The following is a 10608-nucleotide window of genomic DNA, read 5'->3' on the forward strand; positions in this document are numbered from 1 at the left end:
ATTTGGGAAAACCAGGGAGAAGGGAGAAGAGCGAATTCTCTGCCCAAGGAGTCAGAGATTGAGTGTAATAAATTTAGAAATATTTCATCCCCAAGGAGTTATAATTCTCTTTTTTATGGTTTTGAAGGGTAAGCCATCAGCTTCCAAATTCAGTACGTTTGCTCTGCCTAAATAAGCCACTTCCAGGGACAGCTGGAATGAAAACCAGACCTAGAGACAGTGGTCTGAGACACTTCCTAGATGTGTGACCCTAGGCAAGTCACTTAATCTCCCATTGCCTAGCCCTTACCACTCTTTTGCCTTGGAACCAAAACACAGTAATGATTCTGAGATGGAAGGTAAGAGTTTGTAATTTTAAAAATATAAATATAAATAAATAAATAAGTCACTTCCTAAGAGTTCCAAATAGTGGAGTGTTTGCCATTACACAGGCTGAGAAACTGGATTTAGAAGGAAGCATTAGTTATCAAATATTGAGACTTGATACTAGACAATTCTGTCATCTTTCACTCTAGTAATATCTCAGATAAAACTTTTCCCCAACAATTTGGCATAACTTTCTATTTGTATCTTTTGTTTGCTTACATGGCTTGCTATAAGTACAGGGTTATGTCATAGATATTTTTCTCAAAGAAGAAGAAGAAGAGAATGGTGGGAGAATCTTTTGCAAGTGCAATGCTAGGGATAAGCTTTGGTTTGAGAAGGAACATGAAGCCCATGCTATCTCACATCCACCCTAGAGAAGATATACTTGCTTTCTTTTTCTTCTGTTCCCTAAGAATGCTTGGCAAATGCAAAATTAGTCATGACTGATAGGAGCCAAATATGTTATATTGTGTCATGCTGTCAAGTTAGAACTGTCACGTGTATCTAAATGTAAAAGGAAAATAGCTCCTCACTCATGGAAAATAGTTCTATTCTTCAACTTATCTACCTGACAAACCCCAGAGTTACAGATGAACAAGTGATGTTTGTATGTAAGAGACCACTGGATATAGTAAAGTACAGTGGAGAGTATTCATTTAATGAATATTTGTCTGCTGTCACAGCTACACAGCTGTGTCAACCCTGCCATCTTATGGAAAAGCTTAGAAGTACTTGAAGTGCTACTTTAGAAGAGCTGATATCTGAACACTGATTCCACTAACAATTTTATGAGATCAGAGAGCCTACTTCCCAACTTACACTAGGTCCCCATTCAACAGAAGCCTAGTCTTCTTGAAGTTGCTTATTCTTGGGTTCAACCAATGTGTATCAATGAAGACTAAAGAGTCAATACACATTTAATAAGTATTTACTATGTATCAGGTCCTCTACAAAGAAAGGTGAAAACACAATCCCTGCCCTAGAGGAGCTCCCACTCTAATTGAGAGAGACAACATGCAAAAAAATAAGTATATGTAAGATATACAAGAGAAATTGAAAGTAATTTCAGAGGGATGGCACTAACAATAAGGAAGACAAGGAAAATCTGGCAGAAGGTGGGGTTTTACCTGAGGCTAAGAGTAAAAAGAAGACAGAAGCACATCCTAAACATGGGGTAGGGTGCCAGGTATAGTCATTAAAAAGACATGGAGTCAGGAAGGCATGATGACACATGCCTGTGATTCCTAGAGATTGAGGCAGGTAGATGCCTTGAGTTTGAGAGTTCTGAGTTGTAGATGATGGCTAAGCTGATCAGGTGTCTGCACTAAGTTCAAGAATAAGGTAGTGATTCTCCTGGAGCTGAGAGCAGTCAAAGCTCCATTACTGATTAGATTAGGGTCTACAGCCATATCACCCTATATCTACCAGATCTCTTTTGATTGGATTGGGGCCAGATTGTCAGTAGCTTTTGGGGGAAGGAAGGAAGGAAGGAAGGAAGGAAGGAAGGAAGGAAGGAAGGAAGGAAGGAAGGAAGGAAGGAAGGAAGGAAGGAAGGAAGGAAGGAAAGAAGGAAGGAAGGAAGGAAGGAAGGAAGGAAGGAAGGAAGGAAGGAAGGAAGGAAGGAAGGAAGGAAGGAAGGAAGGAAAGAAGGAAGGAAGGAAGGAAAGAAGGAAGGAAGGAAGGAAGGAAGGAAGGAAGGAAGGAAGGAAGGAAGGAAGGAAGGAAGGAAGGAAGGAAGGAAGGAAGGAAGGAAGGAAGGAAGGAAGGAAGGAGAAATGCTTATAGCTGTCTGAATGCTAAAAATTATAACTAACATTTATGTATTAGGACCATTCTTGATAACTGTAGTGTTTTTGAGGCTCTGCCTGAAGGACCAAGCTCTAACATTCAGTTAAGGCTTGGGAATTACAGGTGAACCATGAGCAAATCAGGTTTATGGATGTTTAAATAAAAAGCCCAAATCAAATAAAAAGGAGAGAGAGAAAAAAACCAAGGGGAACTAATTTAGTGTTGCTTAGAATGAATTTCATTTCAGCCCCATATAGTTATTGGAATTACAGGGCTCCCCAATCCTTCCCCTGTCAGTTTTGTGTTCTTTAGATTTTGCTTATCAGATTATTGTGAATAACACATTATTGAAATGGGGGTGGAGACACTCTCTGAGAGGAACTGAATCTTGCTATATAAAATAGTGGAGCACACTCACTAAAATAGTGGGTGACACAGTAGATAGAGCCTGGGTTTAGAATCAGAGTTCAAATCCAGCCTCAAACACTTCCTAGCTGGATGACTCTGGGTAAGTGACTTAAATCCTGTTTGCCTTAGTTCTTCATCTATAAAATGAATTGGAGAAGGAAATGGCAAACCATTCCAGTATCTTGGCCAAGAAAACCCCAATTGGGACCATGGAGAGTCAGACACAATAAAAATAAGTAAATAAATAAATAAATAAACAGTACAGTGGAGACCTTAGATAGAATGAAGGTTTCCTTTCTGTACAGCTCTGCCATCTTATGGAAAATATCAGAAGTACCCAAAATATTTGACAATTTTTACTTTTTAAATTTCTTCTTATTTTTTCAATTAATAAGCATTTATTTTTTTCTTTAACTCCTGCCTCTCAATGAAAAAAATCTCAAAACAAATGTGTATTTATTTTTAAATGAAAATCTATTCATCACAGAGCATACACAGTAACAAGGGTACTGCCTTTTCTGTCTGTTTCTGCCAGTTTTTACTTCCTCCATTTAAACCAACAGATATTCCAGGAACTCTGCTGGCCTTTAGCAGCTCTTCTATCCCATACAACCCCTGATGAAAATATTTCTGTTTTCTGACACTGATACTTGTCGAGTCTCATTGAGAATATATTGGGGGATATTGAATGTGGGTCTGATTTCCCACAGTTCTTTACCAAGCTGTGAAACTTCAAGAGGGATCTCCTTCTTTTAAATGAATTTAAGACATGCTAGCTCTCCTTAAATTGGGAAAGTTGTGTTGACTCATTGTTGGGACACTCTTATGTGACTATTGGTGGACTGTAGAAAAGAATTGTCTTTTTTTCTTGTAAACTTGTATCCAGATTTGTTTGCACAGTTTGCTTTTCACATGACATGTATGTATGCGTGTGTGTGCGTGCGTATAATACCATGTATATTATACTCACATTCAAATCTGACCAGAAAATGTTGTGAATGGAAATACTATGTACATATTTTTATGTCTTTATGGACCCCTTAATTCTGGGTACAGTGGACAATAAGTTAGAGTAACAAAATTATTCTTTTCAACTATGAATAAAGTCTACATTGAGTAGAAAGTGGATGCTTCTGTTTTCAGAATGCTAACATAAATGCCTTGTTGTTATTATTGCTTTCCCCCGATACCTATGTTTATTTGGATGAAAGGAAAATGCTTTGGGCAGAAACTCAACACAACCACAGTTAACAACTTAAATAACAAGATAATATTTTGTATTTTAATGTTTTCCATGCTCTGGACTATTTTTTTAAATGTTTTATCCTGGGTAAAAATAAGCTTTATATAGCTTGGTGACCCTAGGCAAGTCACTTAACCCCAATTGCCTAGCCCTTCCTGCTCTTCTATCCTAGAACCAATACTTTGATTCTAAGACAGAAGGTAAGGGTTTTTAAAAATTAAAATGAAATAAGCTTTATATATTGCTGGGGGAAGGGGGGGAATCCATGATTCTTTCACTTTGTGAGAGTTATCAGTGGGGAAATTCCCTAATTCCCCTTTACAGAGTTCCAGAACTCTGGAGAAGTGACAGGGTTGTTGCTTTTTCTAAGAGACAGTTAAGCAGGCAGGAGGTTGAGTTTCTGTCTAGTCTTCTAGGGTGGACCTAGAGAACTAAATATTCTCTCTCCTGTGGCTTTCCTTATGATCCAACATGCTCCTGTGTATCCTGTGTATTGACTGAGATATTCCTACAGAGCTGTTTGAGACACCTAAAGTCATCTGTCAGTGAAATCATTGAGCCCTGTGAATCTTAAAAACTACTCAGACTGTACTTTAGAAGATTTGATTTAACTATTCCCTTATTGTAACAATGGAGATACTTGGTCTAACAAGAATCAGGAATGTCTTGGGAACTTTACATACTAGACATACTTTAGGGGAAGATAAAGTTGTAAACTCCTGATTGAACAATGAAGGTACTTAACTCATACCTTATAGTGAAGCTAGAACCTTAAGCTATGTCTATTTTTCAATCTATTACAAAAGAGTATTAAGTACCTATAAAGGTTAAATTAATCACAAAAAGGTCAAGTAACTCACAAAGGGTGAGCTTAACAAAGAAGTACTCAGAAGATATAATCTAACCAGAGAAGGTGAGAACTAAAGAGTGGTGAGAACTAAGAATGGGAAGTCCTGGAAAAAAAGCATCTACTGTGATTGGTAGGCATGAAAATTTAGAGGAGGTGACATAAGAGAAAGTTTCTTTTAAAGGAGGGGTAAAAAGTCAGTTCAGACAATTCAGTTCAGAGTGGAATTTGTCTGAACTCAGTTCAGGAGATTGAGTTCAGTGGAGGACTGGAGGTTCCTTGGAGATGGTCTCGTGGTGAGTGATAAGACTGACTCCCTTTCCTTTAGACTCAGGAAGGCCACTTTGGCCAAGGCCTTTAACTACTGTCTGGCTCAGCCTGAGCCAGAGCAGTTTAAATTAATTCTCTCTCTCTCTCTCTCTCTCTCTCTCTCTCTCTCTCTCTCTCTCTCTCTCTCTCTCTCTCTCTCTCTCTCTCTTCTTTTTTCCTTAAGTTCCTTCTTTCTATATTAATTAAATCTCCATAATTCCCAGCTGACTTGGGTATTTTATTATTTGGGAATCATCCCTGGCGACCAATTATTTAGTTTTAAGTCAAAACACTAAAATTATCTTTACAGCCCTGTTCCTGCTTACCTTCCAACCTACTACCTTTATCACCATCTAAGGGGGAAGGGGGGGGTAGGGTTTGGGTTAGTGAAATGTATTGCATTATAGAAACTAGGACCTTTAAGTGGAGAGATAACTAACAGAACAGATACCACCTTTCTGAGGTTATCAGCTTTTTTTGTTGGGGGGGGGGTATTTTCTTTAGTTTAGATATTCCAAACCCTTTTCACCTTTCCCTTAGTTATTAAACCAAATTGTCCTGTTATTATACAGTGTCTGTGTTTATTAGTTTAGGGTCTAACTCTGCCTGCCCTGGGCTGGTATACCCTTCCCAATCCAGATTACTGGCCCTATAATACTACCCTTGAACCTACAATTATCCCAAATACTTATACAAGTGTCAAATTAATTATTTCAGGTAGTACCTGCAGTAAGTATGAACAAGACAACTCTACACAGGTAATAAACAAAGTAAATACAAATCATTTGGGTGGGAGATACTAACAGCTTTGGGAATCTAGAAACTTTAATCAGACAATATTTATTAAGCATCTACCAAGAGCTGGGGATACAAAAGCAAAAGACAGAACCTGACCTCAAGGAGACCATAATTTAATGAAGGAAAGAACATGTTAAACAAATATATACAAAGCAAATTATAAAAGATAAATGGGAAATAATTAACAGAAAGAAAGAACTTAAATTAAGAGGGAGTGAAGAGGCTCCCAGTAGAAGATGGGATTTTCATTGGCATTTAAAGGAACCTGGATGCTGTGTGACCCTGGGTAAGTCACTTAGCCCTAATTGCCCAGTCATTGTCTCTCTTCTGTATTAGAACTGATATTAAGACAGAAGGTAAAGGGTTGGTTGGTTTGTTTGTTTTTTTAAATAAAGGAAGGAAGATAGTATATTAGAATGGAATAGTGAGAGATGATAGGGGAACCAAATAGATGTTAGACCAGGAAACAGTTTTTTGAAGGAAGGGGACTGAATTCAGAAGGACACACCTTTCTTCCTGTTCCCCGCTAAGCAGCCTAATGGAGTTTTCCTAATAGACAGTGAGTCAGTTCCTCCCTCTAATTACAAAATCTTGAGAACAGTTTCTTTAAAAAAGGTCTTGAAAAAGGACCCATTTATTTTCTTGGGGAAAGGAAATAAGAGGGAAATTGGGAGGAAGAATAGGATTTCTAATTTCTATCACTTATTGAAAATCTCTTCAAAAACGAATAAAATTGACTTCCCCTAAGGGAAACAGTAATAATTCAATTGAGGTCTTTACTGGGGAAGATTCTCTTTTCTTCAGCTCAAGTTAGAGAAAGGTAACAACCAAGAATTTCTTCAGCCTTCCTCTTTTCAAAGAGGTTAGCCAGAGAGAAGTGAAGTGGTGTATAGATCAGACAACTCCAAGCAGAAGAAGTGAATGTCCAAGTCAGCTTGAGCTACCTGCCTTCTTTCTCAACCTTCCATAGAATTCTCTCTCTCCTCCCCAATGGTCTGGGTTTGGATTCTATGTGCTCTTTTGAGTTTTCTTCTTTTGCATTTCATTTATTCCGTCTGTGCCTATTTCTCTCAATCACAATAGGAAAGTCTGTAGGCAGAGTTGAGGAGGGAGAATATTCCAAGAAAGGAAAAAAGAGGAAATGCCCAGAGCCAAGAGATGGAATATCTTGTTTATGGAAGGGCCAGGAGGCCAGTGTCACTGGATAGAACAGTCAGTCCATCGTGAGGAGTGATCTGGATGAGTATCCAACAAAGGAGACTGAGAAAGAGCAATCAGATAGCTAGAAGGAGAACCAAAAGAGAGTGAAAACCTAGGGAAGAGAGGGTGGTGCTACTACTTGAGCTTACCTTTGACATGCTAGTGGTTCTAAAAGGTGAAAGTTAAGAGAAAAAGAATTTCAGATTTGGGTTCATGGGGCAGATTGTACAAAAGTACAGAACTAGGAGATGTGAACTAACAAGTAGACCAGCTTGAATGCAAGTGTTTTGTGATTAGAAATTATATCATTAATTGCATTTAATCACCTAGCCTAATGCACAGAAAGAAGTAGATGTTTAATGAATACATGTTGTTTGATTTGACTAGATTGAATTAGAGGCAGTAATATGTAATCAACTAGGAAAATTAAGCTGGTATTATGTGAAGAGATATAAATGCCAGAGGAGTTTATATTTTTTTCCTAGGAACAATGGGGAGCCACTGAAATTTCTTGAGTAAAGGAATGGCATGTTCAGATTTGTACTTCAGGAATGTGTGGGGTGTAGTATAGAAAGGAAAGAGAGAAATCAGTTGAAATATAAGAAGTTGGTTTGGCCACATGCTAGGAACCCGATAACAGCAGATTCTGGTATTTGGAGAGGGGATTTGAAGGGACATCAACCAACTGAAGGGGCTTTTGCTTCCTGTCCCTGGAGCTAAGTGGATAGAAGGTAGCTGATCTCTGTTGTTCCTGCTATGATAAAATCTACAGTGAGGTTGAAGGCTATCATTTAGACCTGATGGAAAATACCTTTCCTCACTAAGATTACACTGAAGAAGATCCTTTTAACAACAAGCCTGAACTGATCAAAAGACAGTGTTGGTGTGAGGGCCTCAGGCCAAGCCCAGGACCTGGCCCAGCTGGGTTGAACTCAGTCATCAAGAGTTCATTCCTCAGGAATTCCATGTGAACTGGAACAACCTCCAGGAATTGATACAGAGTGAAAGGAGCAGAACCAGGAAAGCATTGTACACAGAGACTGATACACTATGGTACAATCAAATGTAATGGACTTCTCTACTAGCAGCAATGCAATGACTGGGTCAATTCTGAGGGCCTATGAGAAAGAATGCTATCCACATCCAGAGGAAGAACTGTGGGAATAGAAACACAGACTCTAAATGATCACACTAGTGCAAATATCAATAATATGGAAATAGGTCTTGATCAATGACACGTGTAAAACCTGGTGGAATTGAGCAAAAGCTATGGGAGGAGGTGGGAGGAGGGAAGAGAAAGAACATAAATCATGTGACCATGGAAAATATTCTTAATCAATTAAATAAAAAAACATTTAAGAGTTCATTCCTCTGTCATCTAAAGACTGTTACATCTTGGGAAACTATAATGGCTCCTGGTAATGAGCCAGCCAGCAGCCATTACAGAAACCAACAAAGGAGGATTAATTAGAGTTAGGTATAAACAGTGAGGCTTGGGGATCTTAACCAGAAGAAGGAAAGGGTTTAGGGAGCTTCAAGACAAATGAATAATTTCCCAGGTGGGAAATATAGAAGGGAGAGGCTAGTGAGACTTCTTAGAGTTAGAGAAACCCTGTTCCTTAATCCTCTTTCCTAATCCTTTTGTTTTATTATCAATAAACCCTTTTACCTGTTTTCCAACACTGTTTGGAGGCCTGATCACTCACTGGTCCCATTAGGTGAGGCCACTGGCCTTACTTTACTGAGGGACACTGAGGTTCATATATACCTCAGTATACTAACTATTTCAGGGGACAGATCAGAGGGAAGAAGTCTATGCATGATTTTATAGTGTGATGGCAACTCTCAACATGAGAATATTAATGGAAGGTAGAGGAATCTCTAGAAGAGAGCCCTACACAAGTAAAGGAGAAGAGAGGCATAGGTGTGTAAGAGGGAAAGATGTAATTATATAAAAAGGTTGGACTGTATTACATTTAAAATAGGGTCATCAATAATTTATATTAATTAATATTATAATAATTATTATATTAATTAATTATATTTATTTTAAAAATATAGAAAGAGTGAAGTTAGAAAATCAGAGAGAGGATAGGGTAAGATATCTAGCTTAAGCACTAAGTAATTTACTCCCAGATCCTGGCTCAACCTGGGCAGGGAGAGTTAGTTTCAGCCAGCCTCAGCAAAGCCGAGGACCTGGGGAAAATTCTCTCAAGAGGTAGGTCTCTCCTGAGGCTAGTTTCTTCAGGAAATATCCAGGAAAGGAGTCAGCCTTTTCACTCACCATGTGTCAATCCAAAGGCAGAGATTTAAGAACAGCCTCACCAGGAACACGGTCTCAGGTACTATCAGCAGATTCTTCATCAGCCTCCAACTCGAGCTCAGAACTCCAGAAGAAACTGAAGTAGGAAGACTCCACTCAGGAAGTTGTAACTCCCTTTTAAAGACACTTTCTTTTGTGTCACTTCCTGTGCCTTCCCCTAATTCTACATCTACCAATCATACTTGAAGCTTTGCTTTTAGGATTGCCCATAAGCAGTCAGTTTAATTCTGAATCGCCATCCACTATTGCACACATGTGTCACAGACCTCCCCCACTCAAGTGTGAATGGAGTTTTTACACCTTTGGTGATTAGATCTAAAAATGGGCAGATCTTCCCACTCAACTTTAAGTAGGATGTTTACACTTTTGGTGATTAAATCTAAAAATAGGCACGAGTTACAACTTAATCTTCACAATCAGGGGAGAGTTAAATTTAATCTTCACAAGTGCCAGAGAGACTAGCTAATTGAGGACCAAGGGCAAACAGCAGAATAACTGGAGAAGTGATAGAGAACAAAGGTACCAGCAGCCACCTGGTGTATAAGTTGAAGGTTTGGTAGACTGTGCAAGGACAAGATAGGTAGACAAGATAATCACACCAGGGTGGTACAGCAAATGCCTCAACAGAGAGCAATGCCAATCTGTAAAACACTGCTGTCATTCTGACTGATTCTGTCCTACTCCTGAGAAGTTAAGAACAGAAGAGGAATTAAATGATAAGCATCCATGCTCCTGGGAGAAATCTGGAGGGGCCAGCCCTTTGATAGGAATGCCAAGTACACTGCAATTTAATTCAGCATCTTTGATTTGCCTTACTATGCTGTTTTGATTAAATGCCCCCTTTTCATTCTGATTTCATGTGTTTCATTCTGATGTGATCTGGCAGGGTCATTGGTGAGAACAAATGAGATGAAGAGTTATTCATAAAAAGCAGTCCCAAGAATAAAAATCCAGTCTATATAAACTCAGAGCTGAAGATCTAGATATGTATTATTTTGGGGTTTGGGAGATTTTCTAAATCTACCCAATAGGGTTTGAACCCGTATGCTATTGTGAGACTAGGAACCTCTAAATTCTTGATTCTGGATATATAGTTTTTATCGTGTTAACTGAAACTTAGGCAAACAACTGAATATGGAAACAGAAACAAATTTAATTAGAATGGAAATTGAAACACATAAAAAATTAGACACATTTTCCAAACTGGCATATCTCCTCTTCCTCTTCTCCAGTACAGTCTGAAGAGGAAGCTCCTACTGCTATTTGGACCCCTTCCTGCAGCTGGAGGAAACCACAACCATCAGACATTGTCCTTGTCTCTGATTT

Source organism: Monodelphis domestica, chromosome 3, assembly GCF_027887165.1.
Source record: "Monodelphis domestica isolate mMonDom1 chromosome 3, mMonDom1.pri, whole genome shotgun sequence".
NCBI classification, from domain to species: Eukaryota; Metazoa; Chordata; class Mammalia; order Didelphimorphia; family Didelphidae; genus Monodelphis; species Monodelphis domestica.